The sequence below is a fragment of the Ixodes scapularis genome, unplaced genomic scaffold (genome assembly GCF_016920785.2).
Source record: "Ixodes scapularis isolate PalLabHiFi unplaced genomic scaffold, ASM1692078v2 PGA_scaffold5__190_contigs__length_132052651, whole genome shotgun sequence".
NCBI lineage: Eukaryota > Metazoa > Arthropoda > Arachnida > Ixodida > Ixodidae > Ixodes > Ixodes scapularis.
In genome coordinates this window covers 113,649,389-113,665,217 of record NW_024609880.1, presented here as the reverse complement: position 1 = coordinate 113,665,217, position 15,829 = coordinate 113,649,389, and the positions used below count along the sequence as shown (strand labels likewise).

The following is a 15,829-nucleotide window of genomic DNA, read 5'->3' as shown; positions in this document are numbered from 1 at the left end:
CACATTTCGCTCCTTCAACCCGCCGAGACCTGTTCTCAAGGTCGACCCCGCGCCGCCATCGGCCCGCACCCCCGCGATGCGGCTCCTTACACGACGCTGTCCGTGGACTGTGGGAAAAATACATCTCCGGCTCCGGCTCCTCGAACAGCTCTCTCCAAACTTGGCCATGTTAGTAACCAAAGCCTTTCTTCAGGCTCGCAGGTGCGAATGGCTTTGTTCCCGACGTCACAAAAGCCGCGAAATCCTGACCTCGAAGGACGCTGGCCTCGCCTCGGGGAATGCAGGCGGCTTAACTAAAGTTCCCCTACCCTTTGAGTGTTGAGGACTCGACGAGCAGCGCAACAAGCAGAGCGGCGCAACAAAACTCCAAAATAGCAATACTCTGACTTTACGAACCCTACAATGAGGAGAAAACCGGACGACAAAATAACTAACAGCTTAACGTTTTTTTGTTTTTTTTTTGTTTGTTTTTTTGTTTTGTCTTTTTTTAGGGTTTACTCGCCTCTACTTATTTAGCTTCAATAATACACAAACAAAAATGCAAAAAAACACACTAAAAACATCCCCATCATTCAAAAAAAAAAAAAGAAAAGAAGCAAGAGAGAAAAGCGACAGCATATGCACTGTTGAAGCAACTTTGGAATGCTCATAATCATTTGGTTTCAAAGCGTACCTAGTTGACTTCTTTAATCGCTGAAGTGGGTAATGTTTACATGCTTGCGTTCAGCACGTGAGTCGTGGAACTTCCTCTACGTATATAGACTTTCAAAAATGAGTTCAAGAGCCAAGCAGTTCTTGACTTTTTTTTAAGAATGATTATTGACCTACAACTTCAAGCGTGTCATCAACGCCTCCAACAGAACCAACAGACTCACGCCAGGCAGCATTGTCCGCCCTAGGCGACAGCGATGTTGTGGCCAACGACGGCGGTCGCCAATCTCCAGCCTGTGCGGAGCATTCGTTTTGTTAGATGAACGTCCTGGGGAAGTGCTGGTTTTGACACAGATGTGGAGGGACCGTACCGCTTAGCGTGTCTCAGCGGTACAGGCAACTTGCATTTGCCCAGAGGCCTTGTATCCTAATGTAACCCGCCTGCTGCAAATCCTGGCCACCATGCTCGTTAGCAGCGCTGAAGCGGAACATTTAATAATAACTTTATTCACCATATCACATATGGTGGGAGCTGGAGAAAAAAGCTGACAAAGCAGCTTGACGGGTCTCCAGCCCCCTGAACAGGTACACAGCGGGGCCAAGTTACATACAAGCAAGAAAAAAAAAAAAGCAACAGCAAAATAAACAGAAACAACCACAAAACGCTGTTATGGTAAAACAAAAGATGACTAACAGGCCGTCAACTTCACAAAAAAAAAATTGCATGAAGACTAGACGATTGATAAACAACATATTTATATAAAAAGTAGATAGTCACGTAACTCGCGCGTAATCATTTACTTTCGAGACTCCGAAGACTGGAACGTTGAAGCACCTGAGGGCTTCAACGTCCCAGAGGCGCTTGCTACTCCGTTCTAAGCTGAGACCAGACGCTTCGCCTTCAACGCGAGCTCGCTGGCTTCAGCAGTGCATTGGTTGAGCGTGCCTGCGCGATCACGCTTGTTTTTGGAAGGGCAGAAAGCTCGCGCTTAAAGCGGAGCTTCTAGTCTGAGCTTAATGGTGAACGCAGCATTGGCGACGTGCGCGATCAAAAGCGTCGCTGTGATCGGCCTTCCACGATTGGCCGAATGGTCACTATGACGTCAGCAAAGGTTTTCTCATTGAAAGAAATAAGAGCAATGCAAGAACTTCAATTTTGACAGGGTTGGCAGTGTTAGTTTAAGAGCGCAATGATCTCAAGCTTCCACCATGCTAATTCTAAACACCGTCGAACTTGTTGTTCGTAAGGTAATGACGTCACGAGAGGAAACCATACGAGGGCGCCACTAAAACATCTCGCCGCTAATAGGGGCTGCGCTTTTGAACATTCACCGGAATATGCAAATCAGCACCGAAAGGGTACTCTCGCTTCTTTCTATCGACCGACGGCGGCTTCCACTAAATGTTTAGACCCCACACAATGATAGAAACTGGTATTTTTCTCTTCCACTTTCTCGTAAAACGTCAACGAAGAACGGAAATAATTTAAAACATGACTATAAAACGATAATTTGTGAAATATGTGATCCGCGCAGGAACAATGAGCGTGACGATTCACTAGCTCATTGCCCCAGTGCGCATTGCAGTTTTTGTGTTTAATCGTATTCTAAACTTCGCTATTCTCTGGCACTTTTCCGCAGTTTTCAGTCATTGGATACTCGAGTGTTCCGCATTGAAGTGCACGCACCGTAATTTTTTTGTGAGCCTGTCTGGACTTTTTTACTCAAAGTTAATTATAATATTTAATGACTGCGTTCTTTCGTCATTTAACATTAAATTTCCCTGTTTTAAATATTGGACGAACGAGATGTGGAAAAGAAGGGTGTACTTTTGTCGTCTAAGAAACAGGAAACAATATCGTGTTTGGGCAGTTTCGTTTCCTCTCTTTTTTTGTGTGTGTCTTTCAAACAGCTTAAGCAAAAAAAAAAAAAAAGCTCCTGAAAAAATTTTCTGGCTACGCCACTGATACACACTTTATTATACCTCAAACCAAATGAATCTGAATTTTTTATTTGAGGAAACGAGTGACGACGCACTGATGCAACTATCATCTTTCTTTACGCTAAATTTGAACACCTCCAAAGTTTTCCCCTCTGTTTTCTGTTCCTACTTGCCCGGAAGCTGTTTTATCCAGCAAAGGGTCATACGAACACTTATCACAGTGGACTGCCAAGTTTCCTAAAGGAGACCGCTTTACAGAAAGTTCATGTCCTATGTACGATCGGGTGGTGCACGAAAGCACCCGATGTCAAATGCCCCACGACTGACACCCGCCCTTTTCCCTTTTGCCCTGCCTTCAAAAGGCTAGTTTTATCAAAAGCCCATGACGCGAATTCTCAGATCATGTGGCCTGGTCCTCACCGTGACGGCGGAGCATTCTGCTTTTAATTAAGTGAAAGTTAGTGTGCTGACGAGCGTGTGCAACGTAATCATGCCGTCATTTCTAGACCCTCAAGATATTAGGTTAAGACATGGAACAATGCTGGTTGAAGCGTGCACACGGATTCTGCACTTGGGGTTATAATGCTACACCCGTACGATCGCCCACATATCGTTGATATTTTTAGACTACCGATGTGGCGCATTCCACATGTTTATGTGCATGTCTCTTTGTGCGCATGCTCTCCTGTTTTATTTATTTTGAGGCATATGCTAGTTAGCTTCACTGGTACTCTGAGGAAACGCCAAAGTGGCCGACAATCTTCTTGAAATTTATATCGCCCCTTTTCTTTTTGTTGGGAGACATTTGATTTATCATTATCTTTATAATTTAACATGAGGTTTCAAGCTGAGTTCAGTGCTTCGTGTCTGTCAGTCCCTTTTTGTCCTCTCGTTCTAGAGTTATCATGCCTAAGCAACCTCTGCCATATTGGTTTTTGAATACCGGGATAGCAAATACCAGCTGAGACAAACGGAAGAATTCGAGAGAGGGAAGAGCTCAGTGGAGGGGCGCGCCGATGGCCTCGAAACGGGTTGCTTACGAAGGTCCGTCGGCCTGGCGCAAGAGCTCTATCTCTCTCCCGAAAAGGGCGAGAGATGGTGATGAGAAAACAGTTTCCCTCCCGTTTTCCCCACCCACCATCACTAATCTTTCCAAATCTCTTTTGAGATTAGGGGACTCGGCGTCCTCGTCCTTGAAGGAGGAGGGATCCCTTCATTTCTAAGCCGACAGTGTTGAAGCAGCTGCGCGCCCGCCAGACCGGTTATCGCCTGCTCCGCTCTCTGCGCGTAGTTATGGGAGGGAGCGTGATCACGTGATTAAAGCCAAACGTGCGATTGGTTCACCGAACACCTTAGCTTCCTCTTCACTTTCAGCTTAGGAGTGACGCAGTCCAGCCCGCGAAGCACACACACACACACACAAACGCACGCACACAGAAAGTGGGATCGCGTGAACCAAGGCCTAACGATAAGGTAGGGACTGGAAGACGGTGGGGACGGTCCCCATGTCCAACACGCGCATCCGCGAACTGCAAAGGGGCAGATGCGCTTCGCAATTTATGGAGTGTTTTTTTTTTGTTTTTTTTTTTCGGCAGAGATAGCTCTTTTCAAGAATGGCAAGATCAACATGTTCATATCAGGACACCGTGGTGTCAGTTTCTAAGTTGTTTGAGTGCATTTCATTGCTTAGCGGACATTTTTTTTATCGGGCGAAGCGGCTCGGCATCTCCTTTATCCACGCTACCCTTGCTGGAACCAGTAAGAACGATGGTTTAATGCCAAGTGCGATCTTCAAAATGCGGATTGTCAAGACCTTGGATATTCACTCGGCAGCGCCTACACACCGGTGATCTTCCTTTGTTGTGGCCAACCATACATGTCACCACTGGCTTCCGCGGGCCGAAGACACGACGGACCGCTTTCTTTTCCACGTGAGTGACAATGAGATGATCCTCTCCTTCCTCTTGACCATCGGGGACATGTGTTCTTGCTGCGCAATGTACGTTTTGTCATGATCCGATGAGTTTGAACCGTGTCTAACTCTGGGCCGGGAATCTCCGACGAGTCCGCGTGTAGTCCACAGCGATCGGCCCGAAAGGTCCAGTACAGCGTTATTTGGAAGTGCTTTTTATTATAATAGTAATAGTCAGAATGTCTCTGATTGGTTATTTTCGTGTTTGAAGTCATTTTTAGTTCATGTTTTCTGTTAAAATATGGCTGTTTCTTGACGGTAGATCTGTGCTGTAGTAAAGTCCTCCCAGTATGTCCAAAGCCGAATTCCACGGGCCGCTGAGTAGTCCTTTGCCAAGATTCAGCTTGTCGGGTGGTTGTGGACTGTCAGCTATGTCGCCGCGCTATGCGAGTGTGTTTTCCAGTAATCGTCTTTACTCGACAATTTTTTTTTTATGTGAGTGATTTACTAATTTAAGCATCATGTTCCGCTCAACTGTCATATTTTGTTTGTATAAGAGAGGACTGATAATTTAGTAGCACATTTGACACTGGTGAGCTGAAGGGGAGGCCAGCGGTTTGATTTATAACTTGTAAATAACATGGATGTAATATGGGCACATTTATAACTATATGTTTCTGCAACGCAAACACCGCGATTCTTAAAACTGTTTCTTTTTTTTTTTTTTCAAATCAACGTAGAAATATAGGTGTGAACTTAAATGTCGAGATTGCAATAAACACGTCTTAGGGCTAGATGAAGGCTTGAGGGACACTGTGATGTTGCAAGAGTAGGGCTAAGCAATTTATAGATTAACCTTTCTACTATTTTAAGAAAAAAAAAAGCTCTAAATTCGACCTTGCAATGCATGTGCCTGCCCCCGCATTCAGAGTGGTGCAACCAGTTCATCCGCGTGCAATAAAAAACATAGAGCCCACATCTATAGTGCAGCAGCACGATACCCGTCAATCTTAATTTGTATGTTCTTGGTTTGGGCTACTTTTAAATTTCTTTTTCGTCTTGTTTTGTTTTGTCTAGAATTCGTGCATTTTAGTATGTATAATTGTTTTTTTTTTATATTAAGGTTGAATGGTACTTTTTTGCAAATTAGCCCATTGTAGAGCTGTAGTTACAATATTTAATGAATGGCCACCCCAAACTTAGATGTTACTTGCATTCGCTAGCTTCCTTTCTAAAGTTGTAACATACGGCAGTCAGCACTGAAACCCGATAGGGTGTTCACACTAATTTATCTATAAAAATGTTCCTAACATATCGCATGCCACTTGGACAAATGCAGATGTTAAGAAATTGCATTCATCCCACCCCTCAGATTCTCGTCTATATAGAGCTATGTCTTTCACCGCTATGGGCAGAGGCCAGCTGATTTGATACAGTTTGGAAGGTGGAGGGATGATGTGCAGGGAAGCTAAACTCTGTCCCTCTCTCCCATATTGCCTGCTACAATTGTTCCAAAAGTCAGGGAGAAGGAGGGGGGGGGGGACTGCCCCCTCCCCTTGCCCCCTTCTTCCGATAGGGTACAAACTTGGGGATGCCATAAATAAATGCAACCTCTTATGGCTGCCATTGCGTACAAAGGGGAAAAAATAGAGAGAGAAAGGGATGTGGTTTATCTTTATCTTAGGTGTTCATATCAGAAGTGATACGAACGGTTTTGAATGATTGCGGCTGGGCGAGCTAGCAATGAGTGCTGCCTTAGTGTTCCGTTGGGACTCTTGTTCAATCGGCAGGAAAGCGAGTCCCAGCCAACTATTGGAGCGGATCCTATGAATGGCTCTTGGAATTTTCGCAAATGGTCCGTTGTCTCGCCAATGAGTGCACTGGTATTAGCTAAGAGAAATAACGAGCTGTTTCCTCTCTTTTAATATTGCTGACTCTACATTTAAGCATTCATTCTTCACAGGAGGAGGGACACGACCGACCAACCTATCTGGTGATGCGGATCGACGAAGAGGACTCAAGTGCCATAACTGTGGTCTTGGAGGATCACTCCTTTGAGGTGATGGATATTGTGGCTGGTGAAGCGCTCGTTCTTGCAGTGCACGGAGTCCACGACATTTTTTACCGTCAAAAAGCAAGCCAGTCGCTCGCAATGATTGGGCACTTCATTGGTTTGAAGTACAGAATAAAGTCCGTCCTGGCTTTAGACTTGATCACAAAGTTAAAAACTTGTTAGCCAGAGGAAATTTGTGTGCCACTTTTGCCTTTTTTGCCATGTTCTGAAATTAAAATCTTGGTTTAATAAACTCTATTCTACTGTTTTCTTTCTATGCTGACTTTTCATGAGATCCTATTGCCTGCCTCTGTGCAGGCTCATATGCTATATATTTCATGTCATTTTTGAGCTGCAGTTCCACATTTCCTTTTATTTTTTTTTCAGCAAGCTTTTTTCCAACAAAGCCAATTTTACACTTCCGTTCTTCTAATTCTGTTTTCAAGTGTTTCCGTTACTTTTCACTGGGTTAACTTACACTCAACAGCACACTAAAAACAATATTTAACAGCATAATTGAGCGGAGTTTGTGTGACCCCTTCCTGAAGAGGGTGCTAATTCTCTTATACAGAGTTTAGGCAACACATCAAATGGGGCTGTACTTACTGTACACAATTCTTTCTGTAGAGTAATTACAGCCCCATTCTAAGTGTTGCCTGAACTCTGTATTAAAGCGTTAAGTACTCTCTAAGGCGGGGTCACACAAACTGCTCAGGTGTGCTGTTATGTGACATCAACTCTTGCTAGAGAGCATAGTTAACTCACTAATACAGACTCTACGCAACACTTCTAACGGAGTTGTATTTACCCCACAAAAAGGTTATAACAGCTCTTCCTGGAGAGCGTGCTTAACTCTTAAATACAGAGTTCAGGCAACACTTCTAAAGAAGTTTTAGTTACTCTCCACAAACAAGTGAATTCAACTCTTCCGGGAGAATATGTTTAACTCTTGCATACAGAGCTTAGGCAACACTTCTAACGGAGTTGTAGTTACTCTAGACGATAGAGTGAGGGTAACTCTTCCTGGCGAGAACTCGTAACTCTTGAATACAGAGTACAGGCAACATTTTAACAGAGTTGTAGTTACTCTACACGAAGGAATGAAGGTAACTCTCCCTGGAGAGCATCCTTCACTCGTCAACATGGAGTTTTGGCAACACTTCTGATAGAGTTATTGTCACTCCACACAAAAGAGTGAAATGTACTCTCATCAAAGAGTTTAGGCAACACTTCTCATGGAGTTATATTTACTCTACACAAAGGAGTGGGGTTAACTCTTGCACTTACACATCAAAAGAGTAACCCTTACTCTCTCAAAAGTATTAGAGTTACTCTCGGTAGAAGAGTTAAGTGAACACTTGTATGAAAGAGTTAAACATACTCTTGCCTCCGAAGAGTTATAGTTACTCTTTAAAAGAGTGGATTCTGTGACAAGCCACTTACACTCCAAAAAGAGTTAAATCGACACTTTTTTTTTTTAGAGTGTATTTATTTTCCGAAGTGTTGAACCCTGCGGGTGAGCTCCATTGAGCGTGCTTCTTTCCGAGCACCGGTGCACTGCGAAGAAACAACAGCCGCGGAACTCCCTTTCCCCGGGTTGTGTTTCTCCACAGTGCACCGGTGCTCGATACGAAGCGTACTCAACGGGACTGACACGCCGCGATCAACACTTCGAAAAGCACAGATATTGCAGACACGTTCTTAACGCGTAGCTCCGGCGAAATATTCACGGTCATTGGTTCTCATAAAATTTTCAGCATGTACTAAATTTCCACCCATGAGTATGTCTCCGCAAAATATTCAATCAAAATATTATAATTTATTTTGAGAAAAAAATATTTTGGCGGTTAGGCGTACACCTTCGAATCACCTAAGAACGAGCCGGGGCACTCGTGATGTCAAATGTTATGTCCGAGAGCAGCCGACGTTCCCGAGGCCTATATTCCTGCGCATTATATATAAGGATAGCGAGCGTCTGTGGTTTTGCGAATTACGTCTGGTTTAAGCTTTTTTTTTTTTTTGCGGCATGCGATGAAGGGGGGGGGGGGGGGGGGGGAATCGGTGTTTGACTGAGGGGTGCGTTAACACCACGAAGAAATGCAGCAGAGTAACACTTTCTTGGTTTCCGACCGAGAAGTTCCTGCGACGGAAGTGGGTCCGAGTAGTCCGACGCGAACGCTGGCTCCTAACCTTGTTTGCAAATAAAACCTTTTATGCCCTTCTGCTTCGAAGCGGCATCTGGGTTCACATGTCGGCGGATCGCGAATGTAGAACCCACGGGAGGTTGCCTCGGGGGCGATGACGGAGGATCGAATGCGAACGGCGAATCGTCTGAAATCCCGTGCTTAAAAACTTGAAACATTTGCTGGTCGTTACCTTACTGAGACAAGCTCGATGAATCGTAGTCCGTTATTTCCTACCGACTATCGTGACGGCATTCTGACTGCCTCTTGACGCTGGGCGAAACAGGCTCAAGCTGCCCATGTGCTGAAGTTTATTCAACATTTGACGTCATAAGAAAATAGAGGACCAGTAAAGTTGCAAGTTAGTTTCGGTTTCGGTTATATCGTACTCCTAGGATTAACAATAGTTTTAAAGAAATGTTGGGAAATTTACTTGCTGCTATAGGCACAGTTTCCTGGTGCACGCGCGCGCCTGGTGTTTTAAAAGACATGCGGAGACGTCGTAAATGTTAAAGTCTAAGCTACATTAAAATTTCCAAAATCATTATATGTCTTTTACGCGCCACTTTATATTAGGCCAAAGGTGTCCTGATAATCTACGTTCCTCATTCAGCATTGTCTTCTTTCTTTTTCATATTTTAGATTTTATAAAGAATATTTGCATATAGCAAGACTATTTATAAATCCCGTGAATCGCCCATAGCTCAATATCTCCATAGGTTTAATTTTATGCCAAATGCATCGTCTTCTTCCCATTCGACAATAGACCCCTTTCGAAACACTGCCCTCTGTTGGCAGCTGGGCGTTTTCAGATAAAATCGAACAACCATTTCCGGTGACCATTTTTCATTTTGATAAAAAAAAATATTTTACTGGCTCCATGCACAGAAGAGTAAAACCGATCCTTGTATTACAAAAAAAAAAAAAAAAAAAACTTCGCGAAAAAAGTTTGTAAGCACCCTCTCAGTCACGTGAGCGTTTTGTGTATCGCGCGATGTTGACATTTCGGACAACTTCCCCTAAAAACTGTTCTGGCTACAGATCTAGAAATACTGAGTGACAAATTAAACATAGGAAGGATAAACAAAAAGTATTAATCACCTAGTACTAGGGTTGTTATTTTGAAAAACTAAATCGCAAATACGGCACATTGCGCAATATTACTCCGGACTAAAGTTGTTGTTTTTTCTCCGTATATATAAAAGCTAAGGTCTTCCAAGTTTGCCAGGGTATTGCCCAGTGAATAGTTCATCATTGCATGAAGTATTGTCGTCCTGGTTAGCGCGAGAAATGAAAAAGAATTGCTCACAATATCATATTTAAAAATATATTTAATATTCTCAAAACTCTCTGACATTAACGTTTATCATATGTACTAACAGAATCTGCAAAAACATAATGCAACATAAGCTTGGAGAAACTATTCGATATATGATTCGAAAAAGTTCGGCCAAAATCACTATTCGCTTCTAATTCGCTTCAAACTCAAAGTCCACTATGGGCACATGCTTAGAAAACTGCATCAAAGCGCCGGTTCTCTCGCTATAATATTTCTCGTACATCGCCAACAGCACATTTACTATTCATAGTTCCCTGCTTTAAACCTGCGTAACAGTGAAAAAAAAAATATTCATCTGCGTTTTTATGTATATTTTGCATAGTGATCTGATCTGATCACTCATTCTCATTAGTCTTCTGCCCTGTGTAAATGCGCCAAAGTTCCTATGCGCTTCGGTTTATGTCGGGTGAGCTCTCGGAATAGCAATTATTTCGTAATGTCGTAAATAGTAAAATATTGCGCTTAAAAAGGAAGTATCTGTATCTGTCCACCTTCAGTTTTTTTCTGTTTCATTAATTTTTGATTGACTTTAAATGCGTTTATATAAATGCTTATTTCTTTCATATTTTCTCGTTCCTATTGTCTTGTCTATAATTTCCGGCCTTCGAGACTGCAGCGGGTCCCCCAATCCGGTATCCTAGGTAAAACGTTTGGAGAGCCCTGAGCCTCACGGTAGCTGCAGTGAGGTAGCGTAATGATCTAACTCACTAAGCTACCTCACTGCTGTAACACGAGTCCCGGGCCCGGCTAAACGCTGACGCGGAATTCGTGTTCAGTCCTGTGCCCCGCACGCTGGCCTTCAGCGAGTGACGTAGAAACTCCAGCACTACCGGCCTTGTTATCTCGGAGGCCTTGCTTCTACGCTTCGCCAGAGCCAGCGTGACTCGCCTATGCTGAGACCATCTGACCCAAAGATATTGCGCCGCCGTACGAATGGGTCGTGATTGTTCATCACCCTCTCTAGATTGCGGGCAATAACATCTCGATACGGGTTGGCAATTTAGTCTGTATCAGATTTCTCGCTTATTGTATTTTGGGCCGTTCGCCCTTCGCAGCATATAGACCGTTCCATTAGGATCATAGCAGAGAGGGTAATAGAGAGCAAAAAAATTCCCTTCCCCTCTCACCCACATGTCGTACAAACTCTGTTTAAAATCGCGACATTTTAAAAATTTCAAGCGCAGATGCCAGTTATCGTGTAATACTATGCTAGATAAAAAGACTAACAGGGTCCAATTGCGTCGTTACCTGCGTGCAAATAAAAACGAAATTGGGAAAACTGTGTCAGATTGGCCGGTCTCCCCGGCGAAAAGTAAATCCGGTTGCTGTACCTTTTTTACTATACAAAGTTCGTGCTGGTGTAAGCCTTTAGCGACCATGAGTGGAAGTCTGAAGTAATAGATAAAAACCTGCTCTTCTGCCGCAATACACGCAGTAGTTGAGGGTAGTACTGCCGGCTGACTCAACTGCTATTTAAGTACCGGAAAAAAAAAATATGCTAGTTGATCATTTACCGAAATAGAATAGCGGAGAGCTATAGGCTGATTTTGGAGTAGCCATAACTATTCTAAGAACGCGAACCACTTCACAACGGCAGCCACGAGCGAGAGTTCGATGTTCCGTACAGCCCACCGGTACAGCCCAATGATGGAGAATGGCAACCTCCCGGTTTGTCGTCTGCTAGCGAAGTCGGGCGCGTGCCCTCTCTCTCGTTTTACCCCGCCGAACCCGCTGAGTTTCCCGGATGTATGGAGAGGGCGCTGCTGTCGAACAAAATGGTGCCGCCCACAGAGCGCTAAATGGAATGGTCTATATTCGACGCTGAAGAGTGCGAAGAATTTAGTTTTATTGAAATCTAACAACTACTACGACCCGGTGTTACGGGCTACATCCATCCTCCTAATGAAATACGTCGGTTCATACGATGATTTCAAGAGTTACCCAGTGCATGTGAAGTGAAGTAGTCATCACCACCCGAGTGTCCTCATGTCCACAAAACTTGGTTGCATTGTGTCAAAAAAAAAAAAAAAAAGCAGGTTTATTACTTTAAGTGCCTCTGCCTTAAATAACGTATAACAATTAAAAAGAACACGGTATTTTTTTTAAATATGGTGATTTCCATTAAATTTGTGCGGGCCAAGAATGCCGTAAACATAATAATAACTGTAACAAAAAGAAAAAAAGAAAAAATTATGTCAGAAGTGGGATTCGAACCCACGCCCGGAAGACCGGACTGCGACCTGAACGCAGCGCCTTAGACCGCTCGGCCATCCTGACATGTACAGCTTAGGGACATATAGTTACAGTATAGGGGAGGAACAACATGCACGCGTCTTTAATGTATAGGGGAAGTAAGCTGATGCAGGCGTTTTTTATCTTTTAGAGCGCAGCTCTTAGGCGCCCGTTTCCGGGTTGAGCAGCATCGGCGTCGGCGTAACCGCGCGTGTTGCAGTAAGGGACAATTTCCCGCTAAATTTTTAGAAAATTTCCCGCTAAATTTTGCGGGAATTTCCCGCTAACTTTAGCGGGAAAATGTTTCGTCAATTTCCCCGTTAAATTTCCGCTAAATTTACCGAAAACATTTCTCCGCTCAATTTAGCGCCAAATTTAGCGGGGAAATTGACGTCACGTGACCTCAACACCCAATACAGTTTCCCCGCCAAACTTAGCGGGGGAAAATGACGTCACGACTTCGTGTCACATCACCATGAACAAATTCAGCGGCAGGAGCAGAGGAGGAGGGAAGGAGAAGGAGGAAGAGGAGGGAAAAGGAGGAGGAAGAGAGGGTACGGAGGAGGAGAAAGGGCATACCCTCCCCTCCTCCTCAAGACCTGCGCTCTAGGTTTGCATTACAGAGAGTTGTAAACGTCTTTGATTCTTTTGTTGTTTCTCATCAGCTGCATGCCAGTACTGCGGCCAAAGCAGGAGTGAATGCGGCCATATACATGTCGATGCTCATGTATCGCACATAAATAATGCAACAAGGTGGAGAGGGATAGTTGCACAACTGCAAACATTATGAAAAAAAAATCACACCTCAAGAAGGAGTTTAACGGATTTAAGGACATTTCCCAAGCATAGGGAGGTAGTGCTTCACGTTCTTATATTTTTGGGAAGAAAGAACAAGGAGACTAATTGGGGGGGGGGGGGGGGGGGGGGGGGGGGGGGGAGGGGGAGATCATTATGTTTACTGTGTCTAGTCGATGATGACTGAAGGTAAGTTGACGAGTCAAGCCGACGTTTGTGATACCAGAGTTGACGATATTTTTATCTCGCAGTCCGTCTAAGAGTTTAACGACGACTCGGACTAGGAGTTGTCTCAAAATAAAGCCTCTCTCTCTCTCTCTCTCAGAGTCTACAGAAATAATTTTATTTGCTCTAATCAAATCATCATGCCGACGTCAACGATTCTCTATAAAACGAACTGCAACTCTCTCAACAGATTCAAATTTGTTAATACTTTACTCTAGGGCTGGGCGTCGATTAAAAATTTAACCCGATTAATCGCCACCCTTTAATCGATTAATTAATCGATTAATCGGTTGCGTTGATTTTTATAAATACTATATTAAAAGGAGTGGGCAACAACTTGTCTTGCCTTTGAAGACTTATTTTACTCTCTGTTACACGGCGCAAAGGACATTTAGAATTGAGGATACATAAAGTTCAACGATTCAGATTCACATATTTTTGCTCCAGCTCCGAAGACAAAGAAGTTTGTCCACATCCTCCGGCAGGAAGACAAGAAGTCAGAGCTTGGGCAATGCTTTTTTTTTTTTTTTTTTTCAGAGAAAGGAACCTCGATGGGGAGAAGGCGTTGATTGTAGTCTGCGTTTTGGCGAATCGTCCTTGCCGCAGCAGCGTACATGGGTGCTTCGCTCGTAGGTGATACTGAAGCGAACTTACGCTTCCACTGTACGAAAATGGCTTTTTGCAGATGATCCAGTGGACTTCCTTCGAGTTAAAAACTTCACCACTGGAGTTTACTTCAAACCCAAACTTTCCAGCGAGATTGCCTTTCATACTCGTGTACTTGTCCATTTTTACGGGCCGAATACTGGAACAAGTAACCATGGCGTTGTTAGCTTCCCAGGTTGTTTTTTGCTTGTTTGTCTTGCCTGGGCAGGATGTGTAATAGATCCTCAAGACGTAAACTTTCGCGGTCACCCGGGAACCAATTGCGGGCCCGGCTTGTTCGTCTGGCTTCGGCAGAACTGTGATGTCTATCCTCGAGCACGTGACGCTTCACGAGCGCTAGAATCGAACCTTGCTCATAGCACCTGGCTGGGAACGGAAAACCGCTCGGGACAGAACGACCGGATACACGCCACGCAGCGTTTTCCTTAATGGAAGGAGGGGGGGGGGGGGGGGGGGGGGGGCATGAGTCACCCTTAGTTCAGGCAGGTCGTCCAGGATAGAGCCATCCGTACGTCCAGTTGACTTCTGTTTGAGTACCGATTAAAAAAAACGATTAACCGGTTAAAAGAATTGGTCGCGATTGAACCCTTAATCGATTAATCGGAAGGTTAATCGATCAATTGCCCAGCCCTACTTTACTCCGAGAAATTATTTCACGCAATACACCCATACTCAAACTAAGTGTGTTTGGCGAGACGTTTCGTTAGAGACACACATTAACACAGATTTGTCTTCATTAAGATTTAATTTCCGTGGCTCAAACAAGTTAGAAAGAACATTCATATTTCATTCAAAACGATTTGATCGACAGTAGAGCCAAAAGCCCCGAACAATTGGCATTTATCTGCAAGTCACCGAACACTCAGGCTCTCGTCAATACGCGAGGCGTAGTGATTATATATCAGAAAAAGAAACGTACCAACCGCACTTCCACACCTCATGCACGTCGTTTACAACTCCGTTTTTCTAGAAAATCAAAGAAAAATATGCAGGGACGGACGAAATTTCGGAAACTGCGGTGTCTGGTTTAAAAAAATGTTTATGCTTTTATAATCGGTGAGTGAATCGGCTTGCGGTATCCACTCAGCGCGTGCCCACCACTGTGCGCTATCCTGGCTATTCACCGCTCCTTTAAAAGAGCTTGTTCGGAAAGGTCTTTTAACAGCCCGTGAAATAGAGGAATTTAAATGATGTCGGATGTTGTTGTTGTTGTTTTTTTTTTTCGTATTTTTTGCCGCTGTGAAGGCCTGTACACACATACACCACAAGGCTACCTCTGTGCGTTTGGGCGGCACTTGAGATAGTGCCGACCTTGCTATTGCAGCGCTGACTTGGCTCTATGTTAATGGTGTATACAGTGAAAAGATAGGTTCAAGTGAGCGTCGCATCAGCGCTGTTTCGCTCTAGGTCCAACCGACGCTGCGATTGGATAGAGCCAGTCAAGCAGTGTCAAAAGTGCGTCGTCCCTGGGCTCGTCGTCTTCGTGGGGCTTTCTATCACCTGCTAAACCAAACATCCACAAAAACGTTTGGACCCAACTGATCCACGCTATGAAGGTGAATGGACAGCGAAGCTGTGGTATCACCTGCAACGATTGCCCACTGCATTATAGACCATTTTTATGGCAAACGCCACTAGGTGGTGCTCCGGTCTTTGACGTCCACGAGAACTTCCGGTTTATAAACATTATGAACAAAGGTCACCTCAACACCGCTGCTTGAAATGTTGATGAAACGTTATACATCCGATTCTCCAGGTTAACGCCAAAAATAGCGAGGGAGTACTAGATCTGTAAAAATATTTCGAGTATTCTTGTAAACCAACTTGCCTCC

The 15,829-nt window shown here is 44.2% G+C and overlaps 1 non-coding gene across 1 annotated transcript; it reads right to left on the bottom strand.

The window, feature by feature from the left end:
- Positions 1-12,272: 12,272 nt before the first annotated feature.
- Trnal-cag lies at positions 12,273-12,356 on the bottom strand. The gene has a single exon. It is a non-coding gene; the product is annotated as a tRNA-Leu (tRNA).
- Between the last annotated feature and the right edge of the window lie 3,473 nt (positions 12,357-15,829).